Genomic DNA, 23,714 nt, shown 5'->3' with positions numbered 1-23,714 from the left:
AGAATAATCGAGATATAGGAAAATTGCAGCATACACAGATAACATCTTGATGTATGTAACCAATCTAAGGTTGACATTGTCAAATATAATCAGAGAAATAATATACGATGAACTCTCAAATTTAAAAAAAAACCCCATAAAAACAGAAATATTAAAAATAGGAGTAGGAAAAAATGAAAAACTCACATTACAAAGGGAATTCCCATTCACATGGGTGAGAAGAGAACTGCCATATTTAGGAATTAAATTGACTGAGAAGTTATATCTGGTGAAGTACATCCCATTATTAAACGAGATTAAAGCGGAATTAAAGATGGGTTCACTGCAATGCAATCCCTATCATGAATGGATAGGATAAATATGTTTAAAATGTTGATTCTCCCAAAATAATATATAAATTCCAGATGTTACCAATAGCTATACCACAGAGTTTTTTTTTTTCAGAATAATAAAAACAATGATATTAAAGTATATTTTGCAACGCAAAAAAACGAGAGTAAAATTTGCACTAATCACTAGGAAAAAAAACATGGAGTGTTAACAGCACCAGATATAAATAGATATTATAAGTCAGTAATTATTTCATGTATGATAGAATGGGTTAATGAAAAAAGTAAAAAAAAAAGTGGATTAGGATTGAAAACACATTAAGTAGAACAACACTGCACAAACATATTTGGATACAATGTAGGCACAGAACATTAGACTTGGAGACACATGATTTGACTAAAAATCTGTTTAAAACCTGGGACAAATTATACTGACAAAAAAATTGAGTATATAATTCACCATTAATTGCACTCACTGGAACAAACTTATTTGCCCCAGGAAAAGGGACACTTTCTGGTGTTTGAATGGGGAACGCACAAATAAGGGCTATAACTACACAAACGAAGCTGAAATCACTACTGGAAATATACAGGTGGAAGATAAGTGAATGGGAATATTTTCAATTAAAACATTTGGTAAACACATTACCTCAACCAATCAGAGATGGAAAGAACTTAAATCCATTGGAAAATCTCTGTGGTATACAAACTCCACTGAAACATGGTATATCTAAAGTGTATGGAATATTGACAGAATTGGAAGGACAAGAGATGCCCCCCATATAGTGAAATGGGAGAAAGGAATAGGTACGTAATTTGAAGATCAGCAAGCTGAGAGAATTAGAGGAGCAGTATATAACTACGCAACAGATATAAATACAATCGAAATGAACTATAAGCTTTTATTAAGATGGTATCTGACACCGGATAGAATTCACAAATACCAACCAGACAAATCCCTGCAATGCTGGAGGGAATGCAAACAGAGGGCCACAATGACACATATTTGGTGGGAATGCCCCAAAATTAAGGAATACTGGCAAGAAATCCTGGAATGTATAGAAGAGATAACTGGAGAAAAGATAACCAACAGCCTCCAGATGTGTCTATTTCACGATTCAAAACTCTCAAATAAGCAATACGGGAAAAAATTAACTCCAATATTGTTGAACGCTGCAAAGGGTCTAATCCCAAAGAAGTGGTTAAGTGGAAGGAGAAGTAGGTGGGTAGTTGGAAGAATATGATTAGCAAAATAATAAAACCTCCGTAAGACAGACATGGAGGGTAATTGTGGCGACTAAGATTTTAACATTAAACATTGTAAAATTTTGTTAAGAAGGGGAGGAGAGGGGGGCGGAGAAAGAAAAAAGTTGAAAAGGAAAATATAAAGCCTGAGGAGAACACCACAATGATGTGAAACCAAGAAAGAGACAGTAAATGAACATAAAGTTGAATAAGTCTCTCCAGAGTTTGCTGAAGTGGTTAAAAAGAAAAGAAAAAAGATCTAAATGGATATTGATCTAAACAGTCTATATAGAAATTCACACGGAGCATGGACCAGAGGCAATATAACTTATTTGAGAAAACATCTAAACAATTAAAAATACATGTTTAATTAAAATACATGTTGAATATTGACATTCTAATATCCTGAGACAAAACCAGTCTATCCTAACAAAGGATCCTCATTTAACAGCATCCATCCCAGCCTTACCAAAGTTTGCATATAGACAGGGACCTAAAAACTCAAATTGCACCTAGTAAATGCAAACCTCATTCTAAAGTCCCCACTATTAAACAACTTACTCTCATTCCACTAGTGGGTATGCATCGTTGCAAGAAACCGCTATGTCTCACTTCCTCACATGTTCCTCATGGTAAAAAAAAAACCTTTACAACCAATGGCAATACTTACACCATTAACCATGCTGGTTCCGAAATGACAAGGTAGATGTCGGGCCGGTTGTTCTTCTTCTCTTGTGTTAACATCTATACACCACCATCCACCGGGGACCCGCTGAGTGACTACAGTATTATACTGTTATATGCCTATTGATCTTTATAAAAGTGTGAGTAGCCATTTGGCTGATTTTACTTAAATATATCATTCGTTGCATCTCCTGCTGCACTAAGTTTTTGACGCACCTTGTTTTTCTCCCATTGTTCTCCCAGAGACTGCTTCGCTCTCAAGGGAGCTGCTACTAATGCTGCATACGTATATTTTCTGGACTTTATAGACTTTTAGTTCCCCTCTCATGCACCGTTCTGTTTTTTTACCTTATTGCACAGGTGTGCCTTAGGCTGGCCACAATAAATGTGAAGTTTTACTGTAATGGGGGGGGGGGGGGGTTGGGGGTTACTATCTGTGTTACTTACTCCCAACCTCTGCACTCTCTGTGGTACTTACTCCCGACCTCTACACTTTGTGTGTTACTTACTCCTGATCACTGCACTCTGTGCATTACTTACACTAATCTTGAACCCAAGCAAAGTATGCTCAGGTTTTATTTAAAATGTAATGTTCACCTTTTTATAAAAAAAAGGTGAATTAACACTGTACACTCTCTCTACTGCTTTGATCTCCTTTGCACTTACCTCCTTGGGTGATTAGCTGTCACTGCCCACGAAGAAGAAGAATGGGGTTTTCAAATCCCTGGACCACTGCACTGGCTGTATAGGCATTGACAGATAATCACCCGCGGAGGTAAGTGCATCAGGGACTGGGGAAGGTGGTGAACTTACACTTTAACCATGCCCCTTTAAGCCCCTCCCAGCGCAACTTGACCATGACCACATCTACTATTTGCTGCATCACTGTACTTCTTAGGGTACTCCGGGTCTTTCACAATCCTAATTACCCCCCTTAAATACAGAGAAACCCCTTGCAAGGATAGGAGGAACATTCCAACTCAATACATATTAGTGTACCTGGTAATTACACCCAGAACCCAGTAGCAACAAGGTATTGGCAAAAAACAAGCACCCACTGCTTCCTTAGCGACTAGTGACATCAATCGGCCACATTGTGTATTAATTTGGATTCAATATCATCTCTTTCTATGGTACATTTTTTTTTTGTTAAAACTTTTTCAATTGCCATTTTGTGTCTGCTTTTTCAATAAATACGTATTATTGTGGATTGAAGTATCAAGGATATAGGGACAAAGGTGGTATCACAGTTAATCACATGTCCTCAGAAGTCAGCTAGAACATTGGCAAAATATTATGAGAGCCAAATTCTCCCCTATCCAGACACAGGAAACATCCAAACATGGCATGCGTGCACTAATTTCCAAGCTACCACTGCTTACAATTTACAAGATTATGAAAAACCTTGTTCCCGACACCTCCAGTCTGAACAATGTGGCTGACACACAGGCTTTTACAGACCACACACTGCACTCACTTGCATTTGCAGGTAATCTAACCCATGCAATAGTGCTTATAGTCAAGGAAAATACTCAATCACAGTCTCTTTACTGACACTAATCTGTGCACAATCAGATTAACCACCTTGTTCTCTGTCAGCCAACCACTACAGGGAATATGAGGGCACAACCACATAATGCAATCAGTAAAACAGATTAGCAGCAATTTACAACTGATCTTATAGACACTAATGAAATGGTACAACTTCAAACACAACACTCTCTTTAGGAGTTTTGAACTCTTTTGATCAAGTAAAAACCAGTTTATTAAATTTATATCTAATATCTCTAAGCAGTCAGTGCATAAAAGAGGTTACAAAATTTAATAAACCGCAGTTACAAAGTGAGACACACAAAAGCAAACAGTATTAAAATTAAGTGATACAACTTACAGAAAAAAGTTTCCTTCTTCTGGGGTTGAACTGGAACATACAAGAGCCATAGCCCCCCCAAGCCTAAAAGGGCACCTTCAGATATGTCCAAAATGTAATTGCAGATCTCCGTGTGTATACCTTAGCCCTTGTACACACGGTCGGAGATTCCGACAACCAAATCCATCGGAGTAATTTTGACTGATTAATTCCGGAAGAGGTCCAGAAGTGATGTTGCATACACACGGTCGGACTAAGTTGTCGGAAAATCCGACTGTACATAACGTGATGACGTTATTTCGTAACGACGGGACTACGTTCAGGCTAGTAGCCAATAGCTTTGGTCTAGGAATTTGATCTGAGCATGCGTGCCACTTTGTCCGTCGGAGTAGGCTACACATGATCGGAGTATGTCCGATCAGAGCATTTTGTCGGAAAATTTTACCGGCAAGTTGGAAAAATTGGTCTGTCGGATATTCCGACGGAAACAGTCCAATGCAGACCACACACAGTCGGAATATCCGACAAAACGGTCCGATAGGAAACATTCCGACGGAATCTCCGACCGTGTGTACAAGGGCTTAGAGATCACAGTAGAGCTCCCAGCCTCCCAGCCTGTCTATTCAGATGAAAGGGGCTGGCTGCTGTATCTTTTCTAATTAGCTAAAGTAATATTTGAGAAATTATCTTCAAAAACTCATAGCCAATGCATTGCTGGGTTAGAAATTATGAATCTAAAAGGAAAAGTAATAGTAGCAGTCATTGCTTTACTATGGGTAGACACCAAACTCTCAAGCCTTACACCTACTAGGCCAGTACCACCTTAGAAAGACCCAAATATTGAGAACTATCACATCATTTTCAATAAAGCCAGCAAGCCTGAAACACCTTCTTTCTGTGCAAACAGGCATTTTCAGAAAGTTTTATAATTGTGCAGTACACATGATGGGATTTAAGGGTTTTTACATCTTCCTGAACTTCAAAACATTGAAAAACACATATATCTCAGATTCTAGGTAGAACGTTTACCTTTAGACAGTGCAAGCTCAGATGAAGCCACATAATCCGTGTCTAGTAACACCACACTTTGGAGGTAATTGACCCCCATTGTCAAGGGAGCAGATTAAACATTTTGGCATCTATTGACAATATATTGTTAAAATGTTCTGTATATTATTAGCTCTTCCCTGACTGGATCATGATGACTGTGATGTTAAAAATGTTTGATAGAATATAAGTGGAAGTATTATCCAGACCCACTCACTCCTGGTTTTATCTTGACACTTGCATTGCATGTTTATTATTTGGTTTACAAAGATAAATATATTTTCTTTTTTTATAGAGTTTTTCAGGGGAAATACAAGACATAGTAACCATATGCACATTCCCTAGCTTAAATGTACAAAGTAGTCATCTTTCATACGAAAGGAAACAGTGGTGAATCAATCAGACTCAGGTCCACCATGGTCAATCCAACTTATAGTAGAATATCATGAAGGTTAAAATGCATAGATGGATATAATGTCCCTAGCACACCCATCCAAGCTGTTTTCTTCCCCTTCAGTACAGAAACATAAAGTGGGAGTAAACTCCCATTCAAGAATTATAAGCCTATAATAAGGCCAGCCCTCAAAAATTCCACTCGCCTGCTCGCATTTTGCAAGGGGATTTTGAGGACTGGCGAAGAAGGGCTGCCTGGGAGCGAGGGGGAAAGCACCGCTGGTAGAAGGGTTGTATGGGAGCCATTCTCCCAGTGATCGGAGGGGAAGAGAGAGGAGAGCCGCCACCAAGTGATCAGACCGTAGGGGACATAACAGCTTTCATTTTAATAGCTGTTAAAGGAAAAGGTCTGGTGTCCCCAGTAACACACTTCCATCCCTGTAATATATAACAAACAACAAAGGATTCGCCCTGGGACTTTAAATGAAGTGGGTACTGTTTCCGCCAGTAAACATATCAGTAATAAATATAATATATGGTTTATTCAAGTACAATTGTTTACATGGATAAATAACATCAACGGTTGCCAATATAAAATATATAAACAAGGAGTATTGGTACATAAATGTAGAAGTAGTACATGGTACACGGGCATCATACTACCCGACTAGTTTCGTGAGATCCAGCTCGCTCTTCAGGGGTGGATGTGTGTAACAATGTACCTAGGATGAACAAAAATATATATGTTTGGCAATATAGCACAGTATTAGTTATAACAGCGCAGGGTAGGAGGGGTTGTAGGCCCCCCCATACTTACCACTGAGCTTGGCCATGGCTCCAGGTGTGCGGCCTCGAGACGGCAGCAGCGTATGCCTCCCCTGGGAGCTGAGGGGGCAGGATCAAATGGGACCCCATCCAGGGCCAAACGGAGAGCAGGCATGGCAAAGGTGTAGTGATGTATCCCTAGGGTCCTCATTGGTCGATAAAAAGTATAGGCTGTGAACATAAGTATGTTTGTCAGGCATCTGAAGTAGTAGAGTAAAATCAATAGATATTGGTATAAAGATATGTATGCATGAATGAAAGGCCTGAGCCAAAAGTTGTAGGGCCATGAAGATGGTTAGAAACCTAGGACAACAGAGGGGTACTACCAGGTGACAAAGTGGACAAAGAGAGGGGGGAAAGAGGTGAACTGCAATTGTGTGGGTAGTGATGTATCCCTAGGAACCTCATTAGTCCATAAAGCGTATAAGCTATAAACAAATATGTTTATCAGGCATCTAAAGTAGTAAAGTAAAATCAATGAGTATAGGCATAAAGATATGTATAGCCAAGTAAAGCCTGAATCAAGGATGGTAGGGACATGGAGATGGTGGAAACCATAGGGTAGCAAGGGGGTACTGGCAGGTGACAAGGTAAGAAAAGAAAAAAAGAAAGATGGACTCGTGTGGAAAAATCATCAGTATCCAAAAAAATAAATAAATAAATAAATAAATAAGAATAAGTGCTCGTAAGATAAACAATGTGTGAGATATGCAAGTGTGCCTAGATAAGGTAAGTATCAAAAAGGTGAATATGGTAAGTACCTGAGTCAGGTGAATATCCTAAGTATAAAAGTAATGAGACACAGCAAGCAATCTCCACAGCTGTGTGTGTCCTCAGTGAAGAGTGAAATGAAATTCAAGCCATGCCTGACCTCCAATTTAACCCCAGAAGGCCCCAGCAGACTCCGCCCCCAACACCCTGTGTGGATGGCTGACATGTGAGTGCAGGAGGCACACGCTGCTGCCGTCTCGAGGCCGCACACCTGGAGCCATGGCCAAGCTCAGTGGTAAGTATGGGGGGGCCTACAACCCCTCCTACCCTGCGCTGTTATAACTAATACTGTGCTATATTGCCAAACATATATATTTTTGTTCATCCTAGGTACATTGTTACACACATCCACCCCTGAAGAGCGAGCTGGATCTCACGAAACTAGTCGGGTAGTATGATGCCCGTGTACCATGTACTACTTCTACATTTATGTACCAATACTCCTTGTTTATATATTTTATATTGGCAACCGTTGATGTTATTTATCCATGTAAACAATTGTACTTGAATAAACCATATATTATATTTATTACTGATATGTTTACTGGCGGAAACAGTACCCACTTCATTTAAAGTCCCAGGGCGAATCCTTTGTTGTTTGTTATATATTACAGGGATGGAAGTGTGTTACTGGGGACACCAGACCTTTTCCTTTATCTCTATATTGAACCCGGGTGGAAGACACCCATTAGCCCAAACCTGGTCTGTTGTCACCCCCGCCAGTATTTACATGTACAAATAACTGTTATACTTTGATACTATACTAGGTTACTCATTCTCCAACACAATTTTTATTCCAGTATTGTTATATACCCTGGCTCTGTATGCGATTCCTCGGTTGGCGCTAGCGATTTCTGTCTCGCATTGGGAGCTGCGATGTGTATAAAGGGAGGCTTTTTCATGTCTCCTGCTGTCCCCATCTGCTTTCTGACGGATGGGGACACCTACACATCGGCACCATGTTTAGGCTTCAGAAGCATGGCGTCTGCGATTTTGCAGACGTCGGCATAGCTGGACGCACTATATCATCAGATGGCATGGGGGTACGCTTGCATTTGCGTGCCTTCCTATGACAGTGGGTGCCTCCTGCACTCACATGTCAGCCATCCACACATGGTGTTGGGGGCGGAGTCTGCTGGGGCCTTCTGGGGTTAAATTGGAGGTCAGGCATGGCTTGGATTTCATTTCACTCTTCACTGAGGACACACACAGCTGTGGAGATTGCTTGCTGTGTCTCATTACTTTTATACTTAGGATATTCACCTGACTCAGGTACTTACCATATTCACCTTTTTGATACTTACCTTATCTAGGCACACTTGCATATCTCACACATTGTTTATCTTACGAGCACTTATTCTTATTTATTTATTAATTTTTTTGGATACTGATGATTTTTCCACACGAGTCCATCTTTCTTTTTTTCTTTTCTTACCTTGTCACCTGCCAGTACCCCCTTGCTACCCTATGGTTTCCACCATCTCCATGTCCCTACCATCCTTGATTCAGGCTTTACTTGGCTATACATATCTTTATGCCTATACTCATTGATTTTACTTTACTACTTTAGATGCCTGATAAACATATTTGTTTATAGCTTATACGCTTTATGGACTAATGAGGTTCCTAGGGATACATCACTACCCACACAATTGCAGTTCACCTCTTTCCCCCCTCTCTTTGTCCACTTTGTCACCTGGTAGTACCCCTCTGTTGTCCTAGGTTTCTAACCATCTTCATGGCCATACAACTTTTGGCTCAGGCCTTTCATTCATGCATACATATCTTTATACCAATATCTATTGATTTTACTCTACTACTTCAGATGCCTGACAAACATACTTATGTTCACAGCCTATACTTTTTATCGACCAATGAGGACCCTAGGGATACATCACTACACCTTTGCCATGCCTGCTCTCCGTTTGGCCCTGGATGGGGTCCCATTTGATCCTGCCCCCTCAGCTCCCAGGGGAGGCATACGCTGCTGCCGTCTCGAGGCCGCACACCTGGAGCCATGGCCAAGCTCAGTGGTAAGTATGGGGGGGCCTACAACCCCTCCTACCCTGCGCTGTTATAACTAATACTGTGCTATATTGCCAAACATATATATTTTTGTTCGCCCTAGGTACATTGTTACACACATCCACCCCTGAAGAGCGAGCTGGATCTCACGAAACTAGTCGGGTAGTATGATGCCCGTGTACCATGTACTACTTCTACATTTATGTACCAATACTCCTTGTTTATATATTTTATATTGGCAACCGTTGATGTTATTTATCCATGTAAACAATTGTACTTGAATAAACCATATATTATATTTATTACTGATATGTTTACTGGCGGAAACAGTACCCACTTCATTTAAAGTCCCAGGGCGAATCCTTTGTTGTTTGTCATTTTAATAGCTGTGTATTCCCTGCCACGTGCAGCCACATACAGCCCCATACTTTGTCTGAGCACCTTGATAGACAGATCATCCGTCCAATCCTGGGATGGGTGATCTGTCTATCAAAGTTCCCCGGACAAGAGGGGGGGCTGTATGTGACAACGCACTGCGAGGAATACACAGTTATTGAAATGAAAGCTGTTATGTTCCCCGCGCTTTGATTATCTGGGCGGCGGCTCTCCTCTCTCTTTCTCTGCACAGGTAGGATGCATTGGTGGATATAGGCTGCATTGGTGGACACAGGCTGAATTGGTGGCACAGGCTGTATTAGTGGCACAGGCTGCATTGGTGGATACAAGCTGCATTAGTGGAACAGGCTGCATTGGTGGACACAGGCTGCATTGGTGGACACAGGTTGCATTGGTGGACACAGGTTGCATTGGTGGACACAGGTTGCATTGGTGGACACAGGTTGCATTGGCGGGCACAGGCTGCATTGGCGGGCACAAGCTGCATTGGTGGGCACAGGCTCCATTGGCAGGCATAAACTGCATTGGCGGACACATTCTGCATTAGTGTACACAGGCTGCTCTGTTAGGCACAGGCAGGCTGCATTGGTGGACATGGGCAGGCTGATTTGGTACTAGCACATTATAACTTTGCTTTACACATTAAAAAAAAAAATGCCGGCGGGTACCGCTTTAAGAGTTTCATTATGAAATTTTGTTTCTTGCACTCAATAATGTTTTGCACCCATGCATCCTATATTTCAGTAAATTTGTTTGGACAGTCTCTAGATCTATACATGGTTTTTTATAGTGAAAGTATTGAATTAATACAAACCAATATTAATACATGACTCCCATGATTCCCAGGGCATTATGAGTTAAAAAGACAACACAGTATAACTGTGAAAGGAGGCAAGTTCTCAGTGAAAGTGTCCCAAAAAATAGTGGCATGGGCTCGTGGAACCTTTTCTCTTTAAAAATTCTTAGAAAAGTATTTTTACATGGCCCCTAAGGATTGAGGAATGTTAAAATAATAACTACTCATTCCTCAAGAAGATACACTGTTTGTGCAAATGTACTGTAACTGATGGACAAATTGCCCCATTTGTAGGTGCATGACTTTGTATATCCTTAGATGGAGTAATTATAGACACAGGCCTCAACTAGTCCAGAACATATGAAGAAGTTAGTAACAGCCTGGTTTTGAGATTCCTGTCTGTTGTCCTGTACAAGTGGGTAAGCCAGAAGAACTTAAATAAACAAAGTTAGCTTGTAGCTGAAGACTTAATTGTCCCACTGATTAATGTCTAATGAGACTCTAGGTACAACAACACTTGACACTGAATATTAAACCTCAGCAAGGATTCATTTAGACTAGCATTGCCCTCTGAAAAGTGATTTGCAGTGGTTCACTTTTCAGATGGTGTTTGACAAGCAGTGAAGAGGCATTATATCCTCTCCTGTTTTAACTCCTAAAAAGTTGCACTGTTGCACCGTGGCAATCTGCATTGAATTGTAGTTGCGGTGCAGCCCCATTCACTTGAATGGGTTGTGATCAAAGGGCCTTCCAAATGTAATGAAGGAGATATTTTTAGCCACATCACAATGCAAAGCAATCTTCCAGCTGAGACATCATAATAATTCCATTAGCAACAGCTGAAAGGATAGTGACAGGCTAATTAGATTACCTCATGGTCCTAGCAAATGTACCTCATGGACTACTATGCCTGCTGACTAGACCAGTGGCTTCAACTGGCCCAGTGTACAATACTTTTGCTTACACGCTCACCCTTTCGCCTGCTATTTAACAAGTCCCCACCCGGCCTATAGACAAATGACGGCTGGGCGGGACAGTCACCATTCCAGGTGGAAGTCATATGACATCTTCCCAAAACACAACTTGCTCATGCACCATGGGCCACGCTGCAGCACAATCTGTCACCCGCTGTGTCCAGTGGACTGACCAACCACAGCATATCACATGACAATAATACACAATAAATGGCTTTCATTCATGCTATCTATTGTGTACTATTCTGTTGATCTCTGTGATTGGTCACAGTGTTAACATGGTACAGACAGGTCCAATCACAGCCAGTCTGTATCATGTGAATAGCTGTGGCCAATCACAGCTAACCACAATAGTAAACACTAAATGGCTTGATTTAATTCAGTAAAAATGATTGCTTATAACAGTGATCACTTCCCTAGAGGAGTACAGAGTTATTAATAATTAGTAATACTGTTTTTCTCTGGTCAGTGTGGTAAAAAAAAATATTAAAAAGTGTAAAAAAATAAATAATAAAAATTAATAAAAAATAAAAAAAAAAAAATGTTTTTTTTTTTTACATACTGTCACAAATCAGTGTCCCTAAACACCAATTACACCTGTTATATGTTGATGTTGTACTGCACTGGTGACTGTATGGGAAAAAAAAAACATTGTAAACATTTTTCTTTTGAATTTCATTTTTTTTTTTAAAAGTGTGACACAAAATTACAACTTCCAGGGTAGGGAAGATAGCGGAAATGGAGGAGCTCATCCATATTGCTCGAGACTCCCCCCACAAATACGCGCGTACATGGGAATGCTGGACCCAATTCCGCTCCTCGGCGGATATCGGGTCCCCTACAAGCCCAATCACACATGATTCCAGGAACGCCCAAGCCTCTGAATGAAACTGATCCTATGACCCCCTGACATGATGACGCGTCCGGGACTGGAGGGGGCCCCTCATATCACCCTCATATCAGCCCCAAAGCTAATGGGGCTTCTCACACCCGGAACTGGAGCTACCATACCCAGCCCCTATGAAAGACTTGTCTTGGTGGGAGTCAGAGGGTGGACCACAAGGGTCCTTATTCCCTCTCCTCTTTCCCTCTCTTTGACCCCTCTTATGTGCTCCCCTTCCCCCCTGTCCCCTCCCCCTTTTCCTTCCCCTCCCATCCCAGACCCCCCGACAGTACCCTCGTGCTTTATGACTTGACGCCAGATGCTTACCCCCCTTCCCCATACACGGAAGACTGACACGACCGCTCTAATTACCAGGTAAATCTGAGGCCATTCGGCACACGCTATACCCAGGAAAGCTCACCCTATTCCAAGGAAAGGACCAATCAGACCCCGAATACGCCAAGCGCCAAGGTGCCTTTTTCTCTCCCCTGACTTCGGATAGAATTCTTTTCGGCGCAAAGGCAGACATCTAGGAATCACCTTCTCTCCTCTCTCCCCTCCGAAGTTTACACTCACTTTTTTAGCCAGAGCTCTTGGGGTTAGGGGATCTTTTTACTTTTCCAGTCGAAATGTTTTGCGTGTTCATTAGACCACATACCCAGTAACAAGTTTGCTTCATAGTTTTTTATGTATGGGATGGTTACTTATTTGTTATCTACCTGACTGTACCTCTGGCATACTATGTAACACAATCTGTATTTTTTTCCTTTATGAAAAATAAAACTTTTATGGATAAAAAAAAAAAAAAAAAAAAATTACAACTTCGAAAAACTCGCCATGCCTCTTACTAAATACATTGGGCTGTCTACTTACCAAAAGGGGGTCATTTGGGGGGATATTTGTACTGTCATTTTTGGGCCTCAAGACATGAGATAGGCCGTCAGTACATCAGGAGTGATCAGTTTTCATATATATATATATATATATATATATATAATGTGTATATATATGTATGCCATAATTTGTGTACACATAACATAAACAAAGAAATACATGTTTATATTTCAAAAATGTATTTAGCAAAAAAAATAATAAAAACCCAGTGGTGATTACATACAACCAAAACAAAGCTCTATTTGTGTGAACATTTTTTAAAATTATATGGGCACAGTGCTGCATTACCGCGCAATTGTCATTCAAAGTGCAACAGCGCTGAAAGCTGAAAATTGACCTGGGCAGGAAGGGGGGTGAAAGTGCCTGGTATTGAAGTGGTTAAAAGAATATTTTGTACTTTGTTATTTTTCTTTATGAGTGCAAAATACTGTCTTTTATTACCATTACCATATCACAAAGCTGGATTCAGCCATCTAACCTGATAGCAAGTTATCAATTGGTGTTATCTGAGTGGCGGAGATCCTATGTAAAGAACATTTTCCTTACTCTACCCCTGTACATGCTCAATAAAAATTTCATTGGCCACATCGGTTAAAAATTAATTCACCTGGTTATGCTCTATTACCAGCATTTATAATCTGTACTTTTTATAGAGGCATTCATATATCCAAACAGTGTGTAGTATACTTAGTAAGAAAAATGTACCCTCTAGTGATGAGCAAATTGGTGTAAACGCTAGGTGAATGTGCAAATTTGTGCATTTCAAATTTAATTCCCTTTGTTACCATACTCTCTACCCCTCACAAAAAAATATAAAATAATTTTTTCGCAAACCCAGGATTTACAGAATATATTAAACAGCTAATTGATTGTGTAAATCTCTGGCTTTTTTTTCAGATGCTTATTAAAATGTTCATTATATAGTGGAAAAGTATATGAAAAGTAGACCATGTTGTTCCAGTAGCTTTTACAACATTTTTGAATTTCTGGTAGGGATATGTGACAACAAAGATAGTAAGGATAGTGATTACCAAATTCCAAATGACAAAGAGAGGAGGGGGTCAATATACCATCTAAAGATTAGGAAGAGTAAGAAAGAGAGAAGCAGCATGATTCATAACAATTATAAACAATTATTCTAACATTGGCAACTCCACAACTCAATGGGTTAAATCACTAATTAGATATGTCATCAATATATGAAACCTTTATGAAATGGGTTGTGTTTTTCAATAGTCTACAGTATCTCACAAAAGTGAGTACACCCCTCACATTTTATATTATATAAAAAAAATATATATATTTTATTATATCTTTTCATGTGACAACACTGAAGAAATTACACTTTGCTACAATGAAAGTGCATGTACAGTGTGTATAACAGTGCAAATGTGCTGCCCCCTCAAAATAACTCAACACACAGCAATTAATGTCTAAACCTCTGGCAACACAAGTGAGTACACCCCTAAGTGAAAATGTCCAAATTTGGCCCATTAGCCATTTTCTCTACCCGGTGTCATGGGAATCGTTAGTGTTACAAGGTCTCAGGTGTGAATGGGGAGCAGGTGTGTTAAATTTGGTGTTATCCCTCTCATTCTTTCATACTGGTCAGTGTGTGTGGCGGCAGCCAGGTGAGGAGTACAAAGAAACGTGTGTCTTGCCTACGGTCAAGCATGGTGGTGGGAGTGTCATGGTCTGGGGCTGCCAACACTGGAGAGCTACAGTTCACTGAGGGAACCATGAATGCCAACATGTACTGTGACATACTGGAGCAGATGATGATCTCCTCCCTTTGGAAACTGAGATGCAGGGCAGTATTCCAGCATGATAACGACCCCAAACACACTTTCAAGATGACCACTGCCTTGCTAAAGAAGCTGAGGGTAAAGTTAATGGACTGGCTAAGCACTAAGCATGTCTCCAGACCTAAAGCCTATTGAGCATCTATAGGGCATCCTCAAACGGAAGGTGGAGGATCGCAAGGTCTCTAACATCCACCAGCTCAGTGATGTCGTCATGGAGGAGTGAAAGAGGACTCCAGTGGCAACCTGGGAAGCTCTGGTGAACTACATGCCCAAGAGGGTTTTGGCAGTGCTGAAAAATAATGGTAGCTACACAAAATATTGACAATTGGGGCCCAATTTGGACATTTTCACTTTAGGGGTGTACTCACTTTTGTTGCCAGTGGTTTAGAAATTAATGGTTGTGTGTTGAGTTATTTTGAGGGGACAGCAAATTTACACTGTTACACAAGCTGTACACTCACTATTTTACATTGTAGCAAAGCGTAATTTCTTCAGAGTTGTCACATGAAAAGGTATAATAAAATATTTACAAAAATATGAGGGGTGTACTCACTTCTGTGAGATACAGTAGAACTGTGCAGTATTTATTTTAAGCCTTCTGAGAAACAGATTAAATGACTAGAAAATGATGGAAGCAATAGGGAATTACTATGCGGTCAATGAAGACATGGGTTACGCAGGGGTCCCATTAACGTCTTTGTATTATACAATGTAGTTTCTTTTGTTTTTTTGGGATTTTTTTGTTTGTTTTTTTAAGGCTAATACCACAGAGTGAAATCGAGTTCCAGACATGGTTTCTGAAAGAATGAGGGGCAAGTGTTAAATCTCTCAGTTTTGGTAATTTAGAATGCTTATCCAGAATGTATTTTAAATTATTTGGTCATTGCTAATTACCATATAAAAAATCCCTAAATTGCTTAAAGTATAAATAAAGGCAAAACGTTTTTTAGTTTTGCATAGAGTGGAGAGGAATAAGCCTCTGTACACACGGTCGGAGATTTCCACAACCAAATCCGTCGGATTTTGCCCGTCGGATTTTGTCCGTCGGATCTTGTCAGAAACTGTTGTATACACACGGTCGGACTAAGTTGTCGAAAAATCAGATCTTTCAGAACGTGATGACGTAATTTCGTTACGATGGGACTACATTCAGGCTAATAGACAATAGCTTTGATGTAGGAATTTGATCTGAGCATGCGTGGCACTTGGTCCGATCAAAATTCTCTACACATGATCGGAGTATGTCCGACCGGCCCAGTTGGTCAGAAAATATTTCCAACATGTTGGAAAATTGGGTCCGACGGATATTTTGACGGAATCAGTCCCATGCATACCACACACAGTCAGATTATCCGACGACGCGGTCCGATAGGACACATTCCGATGGATTCTCCGACCGTGTGTACAAGGGCTAAGACTCCTTGTCAGTCTTTATGGCTCGCTGTGTCCCCAGAGATTCACCCTCTCTATTTGTCCTGTTTACCATTATCATTAAAAGTGAACGTAAAAGAAAAATCCCAAATTTTGGGTTTTCCCAAGAAAAGTAATAGAGAGGACATTTTCTAATGGGTCCACTAGTTTTGGCGACCTTACTGAAATGACTTTCATTTTCAGGGATTTCCTCTCACTTCCTGTTTTGGCCATGGGACAGGAAGTGAAGGTAAATCTCACCAATGGAACAAAGATGGCAAAAATAAACTTTACAGGGGTTATAAAATGTTTCTACTCTATCCAAAATGAAAAAAAAAAAATGTTTTTGCTATAGTTCTACTTTACGTTTACAGATAAACCACATTCATGCTACACTCTACTTTTTGAAAGCAACATAATGTTAATATCTACCTTAAACATTAAGCAAATATTTTTAAGCATTTCATTTGGTGGTGTCACCACCTTTCAAGCTGATTGCAGGTTGTTAGGCCAAGTTGAAGCTTGCCTGTAGACTCATTGACAAAGGCTATTGTATCTAAACAATCTATTCTGATGATGGGATCAAGGCAAAAATGACCAGAAGGGGAAGTCATTATCAAAGTAACATTTCTCATAAATATTTATAGTAGCTGAAGTTTGCATTGTGTTGGGGCGTGTGCAAACATTATAAAACATCCCTTTGTGTCCTTGATATACAAATATGGAATTTGTGCTAGTGCGGCTCTTATATTGTTTCTTTATCCCACAGCATAATTGTCAAAAGCATTGTAAGCTACACAGATATACTAATATAGCTTAGTATGTTTTAGTGGAAAACCTTTTCTTTAACAAAGACGGTACACCATTCATTACCCACTTTTACCACAATGTATAGAGCAACAATTCAGACTGTCTGCCAGTGTTATTGGAAGATTCCTCATCAAACAAACTACAGCTGAAGAAAAATAACTTGTATGATGCTTTATAACCTCCTTATAAAAGGCTTATTTACCTTTATTCCCACACACGGCAGCTGCGACTTGTGTGCAATAGCATTCTTAAGCCTTTTAAATCCCTAAGGCAAAACATTCTTGTGGATGTTAAAACTGACATTTATCTATACCAATGTGTTTATGCAATTTTTACTTCAACATGATTTTTATTTACTATTTCCAAGGGCTTTTTCACATGTCACAATCAGATAGTACATATACATATATATATATATATATATATATATATACACACACACATATATCCAACTATAACACATATTTATAACACATATTTATCCAACAATTCTTTAATTTCTGTGGGAGAATTTAATAATGTGTGTTCCAGCTATTGTATCTACCTGAACACATTTTTCTTTAAATTACACTAAATGTGGTATCTCGATAAGACAAAAATAGCATATACCTTATCTCTTAACTCTCATCTCTTATCATATTACTATAACTAACTATAACCTGCTGCTTAGAGACAATAACCTTTTTTTTTTCTATGGGTATAAAAATCCAACACGTGTGATGGTGTGCAGAAAACCATAGCTCAATGGACATGGTATGAAAAAGTCCGGAATGTTTTTTTTTTTTTTTAAATAAGTTATTAAATAATGGAATGGGCATGCTTTAAAAGCCTTAAAAGAGAAATATGGCCTGTAGAAAACAAAAAACAAAAAACATTATACTCACCTGTGTGGATGCAGCATCGATCTGCACAGATATCGTAACGATCAAACATAGTGATCTCACAGTTCTCCCCCACCATGCTGAGCAGGGAAGTATGGCTGTCAGTCATCGGCTCTCTGCTCTACCCCTCCAGCGCTCACTGGAGAAGTGGGCTGTGGAGGGGACAGGAGGGGCTGGCTTAGGCTCTGGGCGGATTGCCGAGAGGCTGAGCCAAGTGCCGGTGCAGGCTTCTGGGTGGATCCCAACCATAAAGTTGAGTCTGGACCAGCTCTGTGACACCCAAAAACAGGTCACAGCAGTGTAGAACTGACTGCACACTTCTGATCCATAGAAGTACAGCCAAAAAAGTTTTTTCTCTGTCTTCGGTGAGCAGAGAGCCAGTGACGGACAGCCTGCACTGCCCCTCCAGGGCTCACTGGAGCACTGGGCTGTGGAGGGGGCAGAAGTAGATGGCTCAGGCTCTCAGTGGCTTGCTGAGAGGCTGAGCCAACTGCCAGTTCAGGCATCTGGGTGGATCCTAACATTAAAGTCAGAATTTCTCCATAGCCTGGACTAGCAGAGTGACGTCAGATGACAGCGGGCTATCAGCTCACTGAAATGCAGAATTGAGTGCACTCCAGTGACCCACAGGAGAAGTAGGGAAAAAATAGCTTTTGTCCTCCTTCCCTTTTAGGTACTGGAAAACATATTTTGATATAACAGGTAGCTGAAGTTTAGAGAAAAGAAATTTCAACAAAATCTGGTGAGATTTGTTTTGGGGCTTCAATGTTTCGAGGCTAGAACTTAAATATCACAATCTGGGCCACTTTGCTGATAAGCATTTTTAATTTTTGTTCTATTATAGATGAATTAATTTTAGCCAACTCCCTGGAGGACAAATGCCATAAAGGGGCTTGAATCTTTCTTAATCAATGTTTAAGAGCTTAAGTGGTGTTAATACAGCAAAACATTAAACAGTGCATGGTAATGCACCTTGATACACTGTAGTGCCATGTGTTCTGAATGGCACTCCAATGCACCTTCCTGGCGCACCTGCATTGTAATATAGTGAAAATCATGGCAACTCGCTATGATGCTGCATACCCTATTTTTTTGGTCCATTGTGGTGCGTTGGGCTGCCCATTAAGAATGTCATAATGGAACATGCCCATATATATGCTCAAATGCCTTGCTTATGTAGGCATCTCTTCATTCTGCCTCTCCTCACCGCAATCGTGGACTGCCAGTGATCATCGAGTTTGTGGATCCCACGAGCACGATCCTGCAGTGGTGCAAGTGCAAATTCAAATGTACAGATATGCCTATTTGCCTGCCTGCGCCATTCTGTCAATGTATATATGTGTGTGCAGCGGTCGGCAAGTGGTTAAACAGGACCTTTTTAACCTGTCCCAGAGGTTGAACAAAGTGGTGTGGGAGTAAGTAAAAAATTTGTATATGCGGCTGTAGGACAATTACTTAAAGTGGACTCATGAGGATTATTTTTCCCATCCTTGTCCCTTACTTCTGGTTGCCTCCTTTCTTGAACCAATTTAAATGGTCAAAAGGAAAAGTTGTCCAAGAATAGAAAATGCAAATATTATATGCGACATCTTCAACAATTTGGATAAGGTTCACAATCTTTATATAAATACATGATAGCTAACCCGGGAAGGTAGCGATGGAGAAAGTGAGAGGACGAAAAAAATAAACAAAACTCAACTCATTACACTAACCCTCTATATATTTCAACAATTGAATATGTAAATATCTAAATGTAATATCAAGTACTACATTCATATCATAGCTTTACACCTATGTGTGGTAGTGAATAAATATATAAATTAACGTAATTATCTCATTACAAAACATTACAAACATAATAAAGCGTTCAACTATGCCAGGTCAAATATGGCAGTGCATTCAGTAGGTAGCCCCATGTGGTATGGTCCTCCCGACTCCTGGGGGAATAACCAGCCCCTAGATAGGTTTCTACAGGGGACAGGAAAGATGGTTGAGCTAATGAGCCCCTGATTGTATAGAGAAGAGAGAATTAAAAGAAATTAACATATAAAAGGGACATAAAGGGTGAGAGTGATATTAACATGACGCCTTACCTTATGGATTATAGAGTGTATGAGCACATGATTGTGATAATTAGCATATTCAATGACCTTTTTAATGCTGTAGCCCAGTCTAGACGAGAATGACATAAGCACATCCCACTGGCTCCTCTCGGAATGTGCGATGTAGACATCCTAGGAGGAAGTGGTATGCTAAGGAGTGCACAAAGATACCCGACAGCATGTTTGTACATTTGTGAGGTATTTCTGCACATGGTCTCTGTAAAGTAGCGGATGCCAGATACCAATACCTATGTGTGCAAAGCTACAGGAATCCCCCACATGTGTGCAAGTGAGCCACAGGTTACTGCCAGGTGCCAAAGACCTGATCACCCTTCACCTGACCCCGCCCTCCTCTGACGCAAGGGGAAACCTGGGCTTCCCCAGTGATGTTCAGGTGACCCCGCCCCCCTCTGATGTAAAGGAAACCTGCATTACATCAGAGGGGGGTGCGGGTCACCCGTACATCACTATGGAAGCCTGGGTTTCCCCTTGCATCAGACGGGGGCAGGGTCAGGTGACGGATGGCCCTGTCCTCCTCAGCTAAAATCTGTCAGGCTGCCGGGATTCCCGCAGTGTCTCCGGCGGAGACAGGATGTGCTGGGCTGGACCATCAGGAGAGATCATCCATCGTTGGACCCCGGAGAAGAGATCAGGCATCGCTGGACACTGGAGAAGAGATCATCCATCACTGGATAGCAAGAGTGGATTACCACCACTGGAATCTTTTTTTTTTATTATTATTTTTAATAAAGGACTTTTCCCAACGGTGTAATTTTTTACACTTTCTTTGTGAAATTGTAGGGGTACTTTTGTACCCACTTATCATTTCAAACGGGGGGGTGGGATCTGGGGGCTTCCAGATTCTGATAAGCCCCACGCCCGCAGACCCCCACCAACGGCTAGGGTTGTAGGGATGAGACCCTTGTCCCCATCAACATGGGGACATGGTGCTTTGAGGGGTCACAGACCCCCAAAGCATCCTCCTAATGTTGACGGCATGTGGCCTTGTACGGTTCAGGAGGGGGAGGGCGCTCTCTCGTCCCCCCCTCTTTTCCTGCGGCCTGCCAGGTTGCGTGCTTGGATAAAGGGTCTGGTATGGATTTTTGGGGGAACTCCACGGCATTTTTTTTTTATTTGGCGTGAAGTTCCCCTTAAAATCCATACCAGACCCTCCAGGTCTGGTATGGATATTTGGGGGGAACCCTACGTCATTTTTTTTACATTTGACCCGCGGTTCCCCTTAATATCCATACCAGACCTGAAGGGCCTGGAAATTGAATTTGGGCGGAACCCCACACTTTTTTTTTTTTTATCAATGACTTTCAATGACTGTTCTCTGTATTACTGGGAGTCGACAATTCATTACAGCCGCGAGTGCTTTTAAATTACTTTTTTCCTGTAGAAATTACACTTTGTGCTGGGACAGTTCCAGGCACGGGAAACATGCGCCCCTTTACAGGCATACTATACACACCCCCCAGGTATGAAATTTAAAGGAATATTACACTTTTATTGTTTCACTTTAAGCATTATTAAAATCACTGCTCCCGAAAAAAACGTCAGTTTTTAAACGTTTTTTTGCATTGATACATGTCCCCTGGGGCAGGACCCAGGTCCCCAAACAATTTTTATGACAATAACTTGTATATAAGCCTTTAAAATTAGCACTTTAGATTTCTCCCATAGACTCTTACGGGGTGTTCCACGGCTTTTCGAATTTGACGCGAACACCCCAAATTGTTCGCTGTTCGGCGAACAGGCAATGTTCGAGTCAAACATGAGTTTGACTCGAACTCAAAGCTCATCCCTACTGAGTAGCATGCTAATTCTGGGGTTGGCTTATCATTATGGGTAAATCTGTTCCAGAGCTTCATTGCCCTGTAACTGACAATCGGCAAAAGATCAGATGAAGGTCCAAAAGGGAGCTTATTTCTTTTGGACAACATGTTTAAAAAAAGAACATGACATATACTCTTTAATTTTGTTTGAATCACTTAGGCTCCATTCACACCTGAGCAGAGCGTCTTTCAGGCATTTTTAATTGAGAGTTTCTGAGAATTTTTAGAAGCAGATTACAAACATTTTACAGCTCTAGGCATTTGTTTAGCAAATAGAAAGCACTAGGGGAGGAGAGGAGATGAAATTGGGGGTGGAGAGCTTGAGCTGAAAACAAGCAAAAAAATGCTCGAAAAATGTTTAAGTCTCGAGTCTACAGGTGTTTCTATTGAAGTTTTTGGGGCCAAAAATGCTTGTAATTTGCCAAAAATAAGCTCATGTACTTTTTTGAGCAACAGGTGGTTTGCTTTAGGTGACAAAACGCTCATATGTGAACAGGGGCCATAAACATGAATGGGATTTGGCTTGTTAAGCATTTTAGGAGCTATAAGCTTTAAGCAGAAAATTGCACAGGTGTGAATAGGGCCTTATGGGTAATTAGTTTGCTGTTTTAGGATCTTGTGTGGGTGTGTGTTTTAAGAAGATGCCGTTTCCCCTACTTTCTATAATAATTCTTCTTTGGACTGTAATAAAAATAAACATGTATGGACAGTGGGCAATAAAATATAAAATGGATTAACTCATTAAAATATTATAGTCTTTTGGCATATCACCTGAAAATTCATAAACACAAACAGATTATATATATTTTGTTTTTATATGCATGTCATTCCTTTTTAAGTGCAGTTTACTATGTACCTTTCCTTTATAGTGTCCTAGTAAAGAGACACAGGTTATTAGTCTACGGTCTCTTGAGCAGGTGGTGTTAGAAAATTGTAAGTGTCATAAAATATAAAACAAACTGCCATGTCATACATATCTTTAAAGTATAACTAAAGACAAAACTTTATTTTTTTTTTAGTCTTGGATAGAGTGGAGAGAGATTAGAACACCTGTAAGGTTTTATATTGCCGTCGGTGCCTAGGGTTGCCACTTTTTCTTCAAGCTAAACCAGAACACTATAGCGACGCACAGTACATTTTGTTTGTATTACTATACACTATAGGATTGTAACAGACCTGGGACACCTTTGGGCACTCCAAAGAGAATTGTAATGCAGAGCACATAGTGCCCCCTCACCCTCCTGTCAAGCACTGTTTTGAGCCACATTCCAGTCTGAACAATGTGTCTGTGACTAAAAGCTAGACACGTGATTCAAACCCCGAACTGTCCGGGTGAATAACAGACAAATGGTAACCCTATCTGTGCCCCTGTAAGGGGGAGTCACACTCTCTATTTGTCCTGTTTACTATTATAACCTAAACTGAAAGTGAAAGGAAATCCCAAATAACAGGTATAAGGGGGAAATCTTCCAATGAGGGCACATCAGGAGCCTGCAGCGCTTCTGTTCCATGTCAGCTACTATCCCCACATTGGACATCCTGGTTTTGGCTATGATGCATTCTCCCTGTCTGCCTATCCACCTGCAAGGTGATTGATGTAGTCTATGGGTGAAGACCAAACCTAAGTTAAGCCAGCCAAGCCTGCAGCCTCATGCTTGTGATAGCGTTTGTTACACGTGCTTCAATTTCCCTGTTCTGCTGTTGGATTTCCCTGTTTATGACCTCAGATTGAAACT

At 40.6% G+C, this 23,714-nt stretch overlaps 1 protein-coding gene and 2 long non-coding RNA genes across 3 annotated transcripts in view; 2 read left to right on the top strand and 1 right to left on the bottom strand.

Annotated features, from left to right (window-relative positions):
* Positions 1-23,714, top strand: part of POU2AF2 (POU class 2 homeobox associating factor 2) — a 178,105-nt gene that overhangs the window by 58,123 nt on the left and 96,268 nt on the right. The gene's annotated exons all lie outside the window — the stretch shown is intronic.
* LOC143933178 (uncharacterized) lies at positions 6,092-7,231 on the bottom strand. The gene is made up of 3 exons (XR_013263025.1): positions 7,155-7,231; positions 6,386-6,564; positions 6,092-6,290 (listed from the first exon to the last, which is right to left on the bottom strand). It is a non-coding gene; the product is annotated as an uncharacterized LOC143933178 (long non-coding RNA).
* On the top strand, positions 8,322-9,491 carry LOC143933177 (uncharacterized). The gene is made up of 3 exons (XR_013263024.1): positions 8,322-8,436; positions 9,019-9,197; positions 9,293-9,491. It is a non-coding gene; the product is annotated as an uncharacterized LOC143933177 (long non-coding RNA).

Source organism: Lithobates pipiens, unplaced genomic scaffold, assembly GCF_037356315.1.
Source record: "Lithobates pipiens isolate NorthernLeopardFrog02 unplaced genomic scaffold, aLitPip1_a1.2 Scaffold_27, whole genome shotgun sequence".
Taxonomy (NCBI): Eukaryota; Metazoa; Chordata; class Amphibia; order Anura; family Ranidae; genus Lithobates; species Lithobates pipiens.
This window is presented reverse-complemented; position numbering and strand designations above follow the sequence as displayed.